The 14,779-nt window shown below is 36.7% G+C and overlaps 1 pseudogene; it reads right to left on the bottom strand.

Annotated features, from left to right (window-relative positions):
* Positions 1 to 8,947: 8,947 nt before the first annotated feature.
* Positions 8,948 to 9,163, bottom strand: LOC122910911 (annotated as a pseudogene).
* Positions 9,164 to 14,779: the final 5,616 nt, after the last annotated feature.

Below are 14,779 nucleotides of genomic sequence, written 5' to 3'. Positions count from 1 at the left end.
GAAATGAGGCATATGGAGCAAGAGGAAAAACCAATGGAATATGTGTTCTACAGTTGGTCATTGTTGTGGTCATCTGGGGCCTGATCCTATTAGGACTTCTTAGGACCATGTGGAATGTGCTTTAAATTTGGTGTGGCTGTGGGATGGAAGAGGGCATCATGTATCTGCCAGCTTCTGCTCTCATTGGTCATGGATTGCTCCATTAGGTGATAAATTGCACACACTATCTCTGCCCAAAAGCAGGCCCTCCATGGGTAGGGCAGGGGAAAAAAGTGACAAGCAACTCTGCGTTTGGTATGTCAGTTAGCTGAAGACAAGAACCCTTGATCATTGCAAGAAATATATTGAACTTCAACCTGAAGCAAGGGGACTTCCTGCTAACCTGCAGCAAATCCATTCCCTCTGGATGAAGTCTTGGTGAAAAGTCTTTGGAGACCATCCACCCAAGCCCAAGTGGCTTCTGATCCAATTTATTCCCCTCATCTCTTCTCCACACTGTTTAATTCCTACAACAAAGAGCTGACCAAGAAAGCATTAGCTTCCATTACAAAATAAGTAATATGAAAGGAAATGATGCAAAATCTATGTAAATATGCCAGAAGAATAAGATAATGATACCATCATGACAAACAAAAAGCAGATAAATAATGATAAATAATTTATGCCAGGAAACATGCAACAAAGTAGAGGAAAATTTATAGACCAATGCTTCTTCATGCAAGAGAACAATAGTTATATATATAGCTATATATAGTTATATATATAGCTATATATATATAGCTATATATAGTTATATATATAGCTATATATAGTTTTATATATATATATATATATATATCTTTACTGAAAAAAGAGCTCAAAGAAGAGAATAAACATTCAAAGAAGGGATGATATTGTAACAGAAGAAGGTGAAAAATGATTGGCAGATCTCCAAAAAAAAAGTATTTATTTATTTATTTGACAGACGGAGATCACAGAGAAGCAGGCAGAGAGAGAGGAGGAAGCAGGCTCCCTGCTGAGCAGAGGACCCAATGCGGGGCTCGATCCCAGGACCCTGGGATCATGACCTGAGCCGAAGGCAGAGGCTTTAACCCACTGAGCCACCCAGGTGCCCCTCAAAAAAAGTATTTAAAAAATAAAAGTAATATAAAAACTGGGGCACCTGATGGCTCAGTCATTTCAGCATCTGACTCTTGATTTTGGCTCAGGTCGCGATTACAGGGGTCATGAAATCATGCAGGGTCAGTGGCTCTACACTCACCGGGGAGTCTGCTTCTCTTCCTCTCCCCCCACCCCTCCCCTCTTGCTCCCCCCGACTTTGACACCCACTGAATATTAAAAAAGTAATATTAAAAACAGATAAAGAAAAAATAATGAAACTTGGAAAATAGGGATAAGATAGTGTAGCAAAGGTTTTTAATCTCCATATTCAAAAATTTTTTTTCATTTCAGTAAACTTTTCTTCTGCTATAACTGAGTATTTTATAGTATTTTATTCTCTTTTTTAAGGATACTGATTATGCCTATGTAGGTTCTTCTTTGTCTTTCATATTTTTATTTCTTTCAAATGCTGTCAACTTTTATCTTACCAACTTATTCATGGAGTCATGAGGCAGAGAGACAAACGGCTTTGCTTTAGACTTGTCTACACAATATTCAGTACTAGAAGACAGGAAATCAATGTCCACAAAGTCATCAAAGAAAAAAAATGTAACCAATTTAGGGTGAATTTATTCCGGCAGAGTTGTCATTCAAGAGTAATGACATACAAAAATATGATCAAATATACGAAAATTAGGGAATACAGCTTTCCTCAAAATATCAATCTTTCTAAAGACAAATGGAAGGGCCAAGGTGAAAGGACGGGTGGTGAGCATCAAACCCATTTACATACAGAACTAAGGCTAAACTAGGGAAATGTCAGTTACAGAACAGAATGTAAATGTTAAAAATCATGACAGTGTAAATAATATTTCTAATAAAAATCAAGAAATGAAGGGAAAGATTCAGTGGTGCAGAGCAGTTTAAACTCTCCAGTTTTCTCAAATTTCACAGGAGGCAGACAATAAACACACTACTAATAAAAAGCTAACTAGTAAGTGTGTCTGTATATTGTGAAATCATAAAAGGTAAACATGAAAAATAATCATATAATGAACACAAATCCAGTGGTATATGATACAGAGGGAAGTTAGAAGTATAAATGTGTAATTATTCAAATTTCACTTTGGGAAATAAGTAGACATTACCACGAAGGGATATCTTAAAAATGATTTTAAGTTATTATATACAACTTTAGGGTAGTTTTTATGTTAAGATTATAAAATTTTTTCAAAATAGATGAAATTTGAACATCCCAAATTTTTAGAAGGCAAACACACATATATATGCATGCACACACAGACATACAAGGAAAACAAAGAGAATAGAAACAATATAGCGAATGATTAAAACCAGCATGACGTAGAGTGATATATTCAAACTCCTTAATCAAAAAATATTATGCACATAGGATATATTTATTTATAACAAGATACAATACTTCCAATAGGGTTAAAAAGTAAGACTTAAATATGTGCTATATATAAGAGATAAAGCAATAGAGAAAAATCAATGGAACAAATAGCTGATTCTTTGAAAAAACTTTTGGCAAGAATGACAAAACTAAAAGGAGAACACACAAATCACCACAGATCCTGCAGGCATGAAAAGGAAAGTAAGGGAATATTACAAACTTCTTCTCAAAAATTTGAGTAAGATAAATGAATCAATTCCTTGAAAACCACACTCAACAAAGATAGAGGAGATCATCTGAATAAAGCCACTGAAATTTTAAGTTCATAATTTGTAAGTTCCCAAAAGAGAAGTCATCATTCACAGATGGTGTCACTGGAGAATTTTACCAAATACTTAAAGAAAAATTAACACCAATTCTATACCATATCATCTAGAAAAACAAAGAAGACGATACAGGGCATGAAAGGAAGTCAAGGGTGATTCCAAGGTCTCTGAAAAAAAGAAGGATGGAGCTGCCGTTAACCAAGATGAGGAGACAGAAGATGAAGTCATAAGAGGAAGCAGGAGTAATCAGTGTTGGTTTTCAACATTGTAACCTTGAGATGCTTATAAAGCCTGACAATGTGACATTAAGTAGCAGTAAAATTCAGGAGAGTCATGCTTGAAGATACTGACTGGAGAACATGAGTGTCTGTGACAACCTACAGAGGATGAATGAAGGGTATGCCTCTTGAGGGATCCCTGGGTGGCTCAGTTGCTTAAGCGGCTGGTTCTTGATTTTGGCTCAGGTCATGATCTCAGGGTCCTGGGATCTAGCCAGCATGGGGTTCTGCGGTCAGCAGGGAGACTGCTTCCAGATTTTCTCTCTCTCCTTCTGCCCCTCTACCTGCTCACAGGCTCTCTCTAAAAAAAATGAATAAATCTTCAAAAAAAAAAAAAGTGTGCCTCATAACACTGCAGCATCTAGGGTTAGATTTGCAAATATTTTATTTAAGACTTGTACATTGGTGTTCACAAATTTATAGGTGAATTTGGTATAAAATTTTATTTCCTTTTGTTGTCTTTGTCTACTTTTCATGTCAAGACTATACTAGTTAAAGTAAATGGTGTACTCCTTGGATTAGTTTTGTTTATAATCTTCAAACGTCCCAACTTCCAAATATACAAGATGCATTTTCTAAACCTTCAAAGAATTTTAGAAGACCAACTTTTTGTGGATACTTTCTTTTTGGAGCAGCTTTAGGCTCACAGCCAAATGCAGAGGAAGGTACAGGTATTTCCCATATACCTTCCACCCCCACACTGCACAGCCTCCCCATTATCAACATCCGCCACCAGAGCAGTACATTTGTTACACGTGATGAAACTACATTGACATATCATTATTCCCCAAGTCCATAGTCTGCCTTGGAGTTCACTCTTGGTGTTGATCGTTCTATGAGTTTGTATAAATGGGTCATCCCATGTATCGATCAGTATAGCATCATACAGATAAGTTTCACTGCCATAAAAGTCCTCTGTGCCCTACCTATTCCTCTCTTTCCAGTCCCTGGAAACTGTGGGTCTTTTACTATCTCCATAATTTTCCAGAATCCATGTAGTGGCATTTGTATACTATGTATTTTCAGCCTTTTTAGATTAGCTTCTTTCACTTAGTAATATGCACTTAGGGTTCCTCCATGTGTTTTCATGGTTTAATAACTTCTTTCTTTTTAGCACTGAATAAGATTCCATTGTCTAGATGCACCAGATTTTTTAAAACATTTAAAAATTTTTTTATTTAAATTCAATTTAATTAACACATAATGTATTATTAGTTTCAGAGTCGAATTCAGTGATTTATCAGTTGCATACAACGCCCAGTGCTCATTACTTCAAGTGCCCTCCTAAATGCCCATCACCGAGTAACCCCCATCCCCTCACCTACCTACCCTCCAGCAACCCTCAGTTTGAGTCTCTAATGGTTTGCTTCTCTCTCTGTTTTCCTCTTATTTTGTTCTTCCTTCCCTTCCCCTACTTTCATGTTTTGTTTCTTAAATTCCACTTTTGAGTGAAATCATATGGTCTTTGTCTTTCTCTGGCTGACTTATTTCACTTAGCATAATACCCTCTAGCTCCATTCACATCATTGCAAATGGCAAGATTTCATTCTTTTTGATGGCTGAATAACATTCCACTGTGTGTGTGTCTGTATGTGTCAGTGTATACACAGCATATATGTGTGTGTATGTGTATATGTATGTGTATGCGTATATGTATGTATATGTGGCATATGTATGTGTATATAATACACACACATATATATACACATATATACATATATACACATATACATATACATATGCTGCATCTTTTTTTTTTAAGATTTTGTTTATTTATTTGACAGAGATCACAAGTAGGCAGAGAGAGAGAGGAGGAAGTAGGCTCCCTGCTGAGCAGAGGACCCAATGCGGGGCTCGATCCCAGGACCCTGGGATCATGACCTGAGGCGAAGGAAGAGGCTTTAACCCACTGAGCCACCCAGTCGCCGCTATGTTGCATCTTCTTTATCCATTCATCTGTCCATTGACCTCTGGGCTCTTTCCATAGTTTGGCTATTGTGGACATTAGATACACCACAGTATATTTATCCATACAGCTACTAAAGAACATCATGGTCGTGCCTAGGTTTGAGCATTTGTGAATTATGATGCTAAAAACTACCTCTGTGCAAGTTTATGTGTGCACATAAACTTTCAATTCCTTCGGGTAAATACCAAAAAGTTCAATTGCTGGATCATACATTAAGAGTATGTTTAATTTTATAAAAACGACCACACTGTCTTCCAAAGTCACTGTATCATTTTGCATTCCCACCAGCAATGGATGAGAGTTCCTGCTGTTCCTCATCCTCAGCAGCATTTGGTGTTGTCTGTGTTTGGGACTTTGAGCATTCTAATAGGTGTGTAGTGGTATCTTATCGTTGTTTTTAATATGCATTTCCGTGATGATATCTGATGTAAGGCATCCCCCTTTCATGTGTTTATTTCACATATATATATATATATATATTTTTTTTTTTTGTGAGGTGTCTATTAAAGCCTTTGACCTATTTTTAATCAGGTTGTTTGTTTTCTTACAGTTGAATTTGAAAAGTTCTTTGTATATTTTGGGTAACCATCCCTTATCAGATGTGACTTCTGCAAATATTTTCTCCCAGTCTGTCACTTGTCTTTTCATTCTCTTGAGAGTGTCTTTCACAGAGCAGATATTTTTAATTTTAATTAAGTCCAGCTTCTCAGTTCTTTCTTTCATGGATTGCACCTTTTGTATTATCTAAATGTCACTGCCAAACCAAAGATCATCTGGGTTTCTCCTATGTTATCTTCTGGAAGTTTTATAGTTTTGCATTTACATTAGAGCTATGATTCATTTTGAGTTAATTTTTGTGAATGATATAAGATCTGGGTCTAGATTCGTTTTTTTGCCTATGGATGTTCAGTTTTTCCAGCAACATTTGTTGAATAGACTCTCTTTGCTCTCTTGTATTACCTTTACTCCTTTCCCAGTTATCAGTTGAATATACGTACAGGGGTCTATTTCTGGGCTCTCTATTTTATTCCCTTGATCTTCTTGTCTAAGTGTTGTCAATACCACACTGTCTTGATCATTAGCTTTATAGTAAGTCTGAAAGTTGGGTAGTGTCAAACCTCCAACTTCGTACTTCTCCAATATTGTTATGGCTCTTCTGGGTCTTTTGTCATTTCACAAAAACTTTAGAATCAGTTTGTCAACATCCATAAAGTTGTGACATCCCGTATTTGTCTATAATTTTGAGGACCCTGTGTCCTCACCTCTCTTGAGGATTCTCATGGAGATGTTGGTTTTTTAATCTGTTCAGGTTTTACCTTTTGTCCTTATATGTGTAATTAGAATTGGTTATATTACCTATCTTATTTTTTCATTGATCATTGGTCTATGTAGTATTTTAATTCCTTTTCTATTCTCTTTGCACTTTGTAATTGCTGATATTAGTTTGCAAAATTAGTTACAAAATCATTGGAATAAATATACTCATTTACTCTCGTAAGATTTACAAAATTCTAGATCTAAAACTATGTCATTTTTAAGTCTAATGTTATTTCTTCTTATTTCTCTCTTTTTTTCAGTTACCTTCTAATGCTGTTTTGATTTTTCTTTCTATCTTTGATGCCCTGTCATTCCATTTTGTTGTTTGTAGGTGTTGACACATTATTATTAACCGTGCTTGGTAAATGATGAGCTTTTCCAATCTGAAGACCTGTATCTGCCTTGATTCATTATGAAGTATTTCATATAGATCAAAAAGGTTAGAAAATAATACAATTGAATATACATGCACCCATCACTCAGTATAAGATAGAAAACATTAAAGTATAATTGAAAGCCAGTATTTACTTCTCCCAATCACATTTTCCTCCCATATCCCTAACAGTAATCACTATCCTAAATTTGATTGCTAAATTCCAGACAGACCTTTATAGTTTTCCTACATATGAATATATCCTAATTTTATGTTTTTAAACTTCAGATAAATGACGTATTATGTAACCTTCAGTAATTTTTGGCTTTAAAAAAATAATCCACCTTTTCTGCAAGTGGCTCTGGTTCACACAGAGCCAGCCAAGGGGTGTGCTGCATTCACAGGGTACATGCTGCAGTTTACTGACCTCTTGCCCCTCTAAGCATCCAAGTGGGGTCTGGGGTTGCCTCTGGAGTTGGAGGAGGTGTGTTCCTGGGGCTGAAGAAGCTAAGTGGGGCCAGCAGGGAGGCATTCTGGGGGCAGCCCTGGCAGATGCAGCTTTAGGTGGAAAGCTCCACATCTCTGCCTCCCTGCCTCCACCAGAGTTGGATGCTTCCTTCTGTTCTTCATCCACATCCTTTTGGTTGTGAGTGGAGCACATTAGTGCTTCTGCTCTAATTTAAAACACTTCATGTGGTAAAGTTGTTGGGTTTTTTTTGAGGCAACCTTTACAAATCTCTCTGTACTCCAGAACAACAGAAAGACTTTAGAATATTTTCAACCTGACAACCTGTCTCTTCTTAAATTTCATTTCTATCCAGTATTTTTTTTCTTCTTATTTCTTTTTATATCATAAACCAACACCTCTATTGTTGGTGTTCTGTGCAATCAATATTTGTTTAGATTTACCCACATGCGTCCACACGGCTGCTACTAACCTTAAGTATTTTTGTGCAAATTAGGAAAAGGAGATTCTTTCTCAAAAAACTTACCTCCATCTGTGAGAAGCAGCATTCATACATACACCACCTAATAACAGAGTACCTAGGAAACTTAGAAGCTACACTGTCTACTTTTGTAACTGGCATCCCCAAATGTGACACTTCTGTGCAATACACAACTTCTACAACTGCACCTGGCAGTCTAGGTTCATCAGATCTTCATTGTACCACAGTTCTTCCTTCTGGGTCAATTTCCATGCAGAAGGACAGTCTTTAGAAGTTCCTTAAGTTCAAGCTTCTAGGAAATAAATTCCACAATTCTTGTTAGCTTATACATGTTTTTATATTAAAATTTTATAAATGTTATTATATTGTGTCTGAGGATAGGTTTAAGTAGTTTAAAACTCCACGTTAGTAGTTCTTTTTTCTCAACAGTTTAAAGACAGTGTTTTACTGTCCTTTGCTTTTGTTGCTGTTAATCAGGAATCTATGGTCAGTCTGAGAGTTACTGCTTGTAACTAACCTGTCATATCTCTTTGCTATTAATTTTTTGTTTTGTTTTTGAAGTTCTGTCAATTCTTTAAAAGTTTGCTATGTAGTCTTCATTGTGCCCTCTGAATCTTTGGATCTATTTCTTTTATCAACTTTGGAAAATTCTGTTATTATCTCTTTGAATATTTTCTCTGCCCTGGTCTCTCTTTTGTCTCTCTGAAATTAAAAGTACACATACATCGAACTCTTTCTTGTATCTTTTGAGGCTGCTAACCTTGTTCACATTTCCCATCCTTTTTGTCACTTGAGTTGTATTCTTCCTTTATCTGTCTCCCTCCCAGCTTATCAGTTCTCTCTTCAGCTATGTTCAGTCTCCTGTTTAACCTTTCCACTGGCAATTTCCATAACTACATCTTCAATTTCTATAAATTCTACTTCGTTATTTTCCCAGATATAGAAAGATTCTTTTTAATAGAGTATCATCCCTCTCTCTTATTTTTCTCAACCACCTTTTATTTTTAAAATATTTTTAAGATTTATTTGCTTATTTTAGAGAACGAGAGCATACATGCAGGGGGAGGAGCAGAGGGAGAGAATCTCAACCAGACTCTCTGCTGAGCACAGGGGCTGATGCGGGACTTGATTTCACCACCCTGAGATCATGACCTGAGCCAAAATCAAGAGTTGGCTGCTTGACTGACTGAGCCACCAAGGTGCCCTCATTTTAAAAATATTTTAAACATACTTGACTTATGTTCTATATCCAAATATTATGCCATCTAAAAGTGATTAAAACCGAATTTAATTCTGGTAGGTGGTTGCTGTTTTTTTTTTTTTCCTATTGACTCACTCTTCAAGTCGTCATGGCAGGATATTGGAAAAAGTTTTCAATTAGCAATAATTGCACCTTGGATAAACCTCATTGGCTATGATACTGCCACTGCGCAAAGCTTGACTCACTCTTGACATCTTGGTTCCTTGTGAATTTTGTGATTTTGAATTTTGAGCTCATTTTCAATGGCCTTTATCTGTGAACATTTTCTGAGGCTTGGTTGAAACACATACTTCTCCAGAGTGAATCTGTGTTTCTGCCAGTCACCCCAGAGATAGTACCAAAATAAGAGTGACGTTACAATTTCTTTAACGGACACTTTCAAACATACATGAAAGTCAAGAGAAATCTTCCTTGCACCCTTCACCCAGTACAATATTCACCTAATAGGTTATTATCATCAGATTTTAAATGAGGAAAATATTGGGCCCTTCTCTCTTTGCTAAAAGTATTTCCATCTTTGAGAGTTAATGCCAAGTTGAAAAGTCAAAAAGTTGAAATATTTATTTTTAAATTAATGTTTTCTTGTTTTTGTGTGTGGTTTAAAGATTGTTTCTCTCCTTCCCACCATGGAAGTATTCTGTAAAGTTTCCACCTTGAAGGTGGAAGGGGTTAATCTAGACTGAACTCAGATTTCACCTGAGGTAGTTCTTTCCAGAAAGCTCTGCACAACTCCAGGCCATAATAAAACTAAACTTCATTTACCAGGAGCCACTCCCTAATCAGGACATGTGTTCCATAGGGGCAGGGATCTTTGCATTTCTTTTCATTGATGGATCCCAAAAAGTAACCTATCTAGCACAAGGTAAGTTCTCAGTACAATTAATAAAATAATAAATAAATGATAATAATAATAAATAATAAATGTTATCTCTTACAGATTCTGAAGTGTTAACTTGTTAAATAATCTCATACTTAATTTTCTTTTCCAAATGAAAATAGCTACTTTTCTAATTAAAAAAATAACACAAACTGGGAGCAAAATTTTCAAACAATAAAGACAATTCTAGGGGCACCTGGGTGGCTCAGCAGGTTAAGCCTCTGCCTTCTGCTCAGGTCATGATCTCAGGGTCCTGGGATTGAGCCCCGCATCAGGCTCTCTGCTCAGCAGGAAGAGCCTGCTTCCCCTCTCTCTCTGCCTGTCTCTCTGCCTACTTGTGATCTCTCTCTGTCAAGTAAATAAAATATTTTAAAAAAACATTTTAAAAAAAGACAATTCTAAAGAAAATATTTAAAATTACCTCTTAAAAATAATCCCATTTACAACTGTATAAAAGGGAATAAAATACCTAGGAATAAATTTAACCAAGGAGGTAAAAGACCTATACTCTGAAAACTGTAAGACATCAATGAAAGAAACATCAATGAAAAAACTGGAGATGACACAAGTAAATGGAAAAATATTCTATACTCATGGATTGATATTGTTAATGAGCCCATACTCCCCAAAACAATCTACAGATTCAATGCAATTTCTATCAAAGTACCAATGACATTTTTTATAGAACTAGAACAAAGAATCCTAAAATTCATAAGGAACCACAACAGACCCCAAATAGCCACTGCAATCTTGAGAAAGAACAAAGCTGGAGTTATCATAATCACAGGTTTCAAGATATACTAAACAAAGCTATAGTAACCAGAAACAAAAGCAGACATACAGATCAATGGAATAAAATAGAGAATTCAGAAACAAACCCATGCTTACATGTCCAGTTAATAAGGAGGTAAGAATATAAAGTGGGAAAAAGACAGTCTCTTCAATAAGTGATGTTACAAAAACTGGATAGCTCCATACAAAGAATGAAACAGAACCACATTTCACACCATACACAAAAATAAATTCAAGATGGATTAAAGACTTGAACTTAAGACCTGAAAGCATAAAACTTCTAGAAGAAACCAGAGGCAGTAAGCTCTTTGACATTGATCTTGGCAATATTTTTTTGGATCAGTCTCCTCAGGCAAGAGTGACAAAAGCCAAATTAAATGAATGGGATTACATCAAACTAAAAAACTTTATTTTCACACAGTCAAGAAAGCCATCATCAATACAAAAGGCAACCTATCAAATGGGAGAATATATTTGTAAATCATACATCCACTAACAGGTTAATATCAAAATATATAAAGATATATAAAGAACTTATATAGATTAATATAAAAAACACAGATAATACAATTAAAAATAGGGGGAACACTTGAATAGACGTCTTTCCAAAGAATACATACACATAGACAATAGACACATGAAAAGATACTCAACATCACTCATCATCAGGGAAATGCAAATCAAAACCACAATGAAATATCACCTCACACCTGTCAGACTGGCTATTATCAAAAAGACAAAAAATAACAAGTGCTGGTGAAGATGTAGAGAAAAGCAAATCCTTGTGCCTGCTGGTGGGAATGCAAATTGGTGCAGCCACTATGGAAAAGAGTATGGAGGTTCTCCAGAAAATTAAAACTAGAACTACCATATGATCCTATAATTCCACTTCTGAGTATTTATCTGAAGAAAATGAGAACACCAGTATAAAAAAATATATGCACCCCTATGTTCATTGCAGTATTTTTGCAGTATCTAAGATATGGAAGCAAGCTAAGAGTCCATCAATAAACAAATGGATAAAGAAGTTGTGTGTGTGTGTGTCTGTGTGTGTGTGTAATGGCATGTCACTCAGCCATAAAAAAGAGTGAAATCTTGCCATTCACAGCAACATGGATGGACTTAAAGGGCTTTATGCTAGGTGAAATAACTTAAAGAAAGACAAATACCATATGCTTTCACTTATATGTGGAATCTAAAAAACAAAACAAATGAACAAACAAAACAGAAACAGACTCAGATACAGAAAACAAACTGCTGGTTACTGGGGGAAGGAGGGGTTGGGGAATGGATGACATCAGTGGAGGGGATTAAGAGATACAAACTTCCAGTTATAAAATAAGTAAGTCATGAGGATATAATATACAGCATAGGGAATATGGTCAATAATGTTGTAATAACTTTGTATGGGACAGATGGCAACTAGACTTACCCTGGGGATCATTTCATAATGTATAAAAACATTGAATGACTATGTGCACACCTGAAACCAAAAGAATATTGTACATCAATTAGACTTCAATTAAGAAGGAGAAAAAAGAAAAAAAATCACCTCAAATCTCTTCAACAAAATATAACCATTATTGGCTGTCAAGAAACCGTTCCAGGTAATCCTCTGAGACCTTATCATATATGCCATCTTGTCATCTCTGCCAACAAACATGGTGGTACTTCATCATTTCAGTGGTTGCGCGCGTGCGCACATACACACACCCCCCCCAGTCCATTCTCATTACTGCAGCTGTTATGTTCTGTAAAGTCACTGTGGACAGTGAATTAGCAAAAACGGAAACACTGGCATAGGGGAAATACCAGGTTAGGTTCCTTTGAGCTTCTGGTCACATTTCCATCAACTAATCAATACATAACCTTCTTTTATGTGTGTTTCTGTTTAAAGACATCTTATTTAATATGTATTATTGTTTCATTAACACTGAACTCACAGCCAACAGCACTGTAACTCCTGACTGAATGAAACATCCAGGCGCGCCTGGGTGGCTCAGTGGATTAAAGCCTCTGCCATCCACTCAGGTCATGTTCCCAGGGTCCTGGCATGGAGCCCTGCATGGAGCCCTGCATCGGGCTCTCTGCTCAGCAGGGAGCCTGCTTCCCCCTCTCTCTGCCTGCCTCTCTGCCTACTTGTGATCTGTCTGTCAAATAAATAAATAAAATCTTAAAAAAAAAAAAAAAAGAAACATCCAACAGGGATCTTTTTCTCCATAAGGCACATCGCAGCCTTTGCACTTAGGAACACTAGACAGCACTTTAGTGTGGAGACCACTTGGAACAGAGAACTCACTAACAAACAGCACAAAAATGCAAAAAAAAAAAAAAAAAGTTGCACTGTGAAAAGGACACTGTTGACGAAAGAAGTAAACAGGCAGAGAGTTGCCCTGTTCCACCTCAGCTGGAAACGTTCACAGTGGAGACTTAAATTTTTCACTGCTTTGCACAAGTCTGCAAATGACCACAAAAGTGTCATAAGTATCCACTGTTCCCAACTTTTTCTTCCCTAAAAATACAATTTTTTTCTATAAACTCCTTCCACGCATGTTTGTGAGATGATCCCTTGGGTGTATTCCCATAATGGGCTGCTGTCTCAGTGTCAAAGGACATTTCCACTTTTGAGCGATATTGCCAATATTCCTCCCTGGGCCCTGGCCCCAGATCTTCTAGTCCTTTGGCCTTCCTCTTTCCACCCTTTACTCCCCTTTCCTTCTCTTCCTCCTCATCCTCCTTTTCTTGTTCTTACCATCTGTTATTGTAGGTGTGTCAAAATAATGGGAGAAAGAGAAGACAAAGCGTGAGGTGAAAAAAAAAGGAGCAGGAGGGAAAAAGGAAAGGAAATCAGCCAGTATTATGTCAGTCCAGTTCTCTTCATCCCGACAATAGTATTTCACTTGCAAATACTATAAATGATCCATTTTAAAGATCTCATTTCAAGGAGGGTTAAAGTCTTATGCTATGAAAAGAGAAATTCCCAGGGAAATCAGCATTCACATCTTTGATAGATAAAAGCTGGCTACAAGTTATTTGATGCCCTTCCCCCATCCCTGCAGGAGTTGAGGTCCATGTCACTTCCTCTTGAACCTGACCGGGTGCTTTGACAGCTTAGACAATACAATAGAGTGAAAAGAACCCTGCCTGGATTTCCAGGCTCAAATGTTAAGAAATAGCAGCATTCAGTATCTCAAATAATCTCTTGGGATCCAGATACCACGCAATTAGGAATGCAAGCAACCACTGAAGAGGCCTACATGGAGAGAAGCAGAGGCTGCTGGCTGACAGCCCTGGCTGGGCTTTCAGTCATCAGACAGCACCAACCTGAAGGCCAGGTGAGTGAGCCGTCTTAGAAATGGATCTTTCCACCACAGTCAAGCTTCCCCAGCTGTTGCCACATGGAACAGAGAGAAGCTGTTGCCCAGAGCCCTTCCTCAATTGAAGATTCAGGTACAAAATAAATGACTGTTGCTATTTTAAAACACTAAGTTTCAGAGTGTTTTATTATCCAACAATATATATGAACAACATTATGAAGAAAATCTGTCGTATTTGCAGTATCTTTACCAAATTTCTGCTGCTTCTGCGCTATTATGATTCTAAGAAGCTGAATTAAACCAGTTTTTAGTCCAGATTTTTTTTTGCGGGGGGGGGGTGGTTCTAAGAAACCCTTGGATAAATTCTATCAACCTGTTCTTAGAATGTTTTTAAATACATAAAGCAAAATACACCAAGGAGAAATGCAGCCACCAAAATATTAAAGTTTTGTAAAGGAATATATGTGTAAGATAACAGAATCTAGTGGCGGGGTCTAGTAACTACCATAAACTTCAAGTATGATGTGCTCCAATAATTCTCCTAGATATCTGCAACACTTGGATGTGAACAGAAATAACTGTAACTTTTATAAGTGGATCTTGCTTATACGATTATGTTACCTACATGAATAGTTGAAGGAAATGCTAGTTTTCAGTCTGAATTAGTAAAAATAAATAGGTAACTTTTTTCCTATGCATGTCCACAAATTTCTAAATTTTATTCTCATACCTCAGGCTAAGAACTCTAAACTACTCAGTTGTACCTGTGTGGCAATGGAATAACTTTGCATTCCTCAAGAAAGATTG

This window comes from Neovison vison, chromosome 6 (genome assembly GCF_020171115.1).
Source record: "Neovison vison isolate M4711 chromosome 6, ASM_NN_V1, whole genome shotgun sequence".
In the NCBI taxonomy this organism is placed as follows: Eukaryota; Metazoa; Chordata; class Mammalia; order Carnivora; family Mustelidae; genus Neogale; species Neogale vison.
The sequence above is the reverse complement of the archived record's forward strand: the minus strand, read 5'-3'. Positions and strand labels throughout refer to the sequence as shown.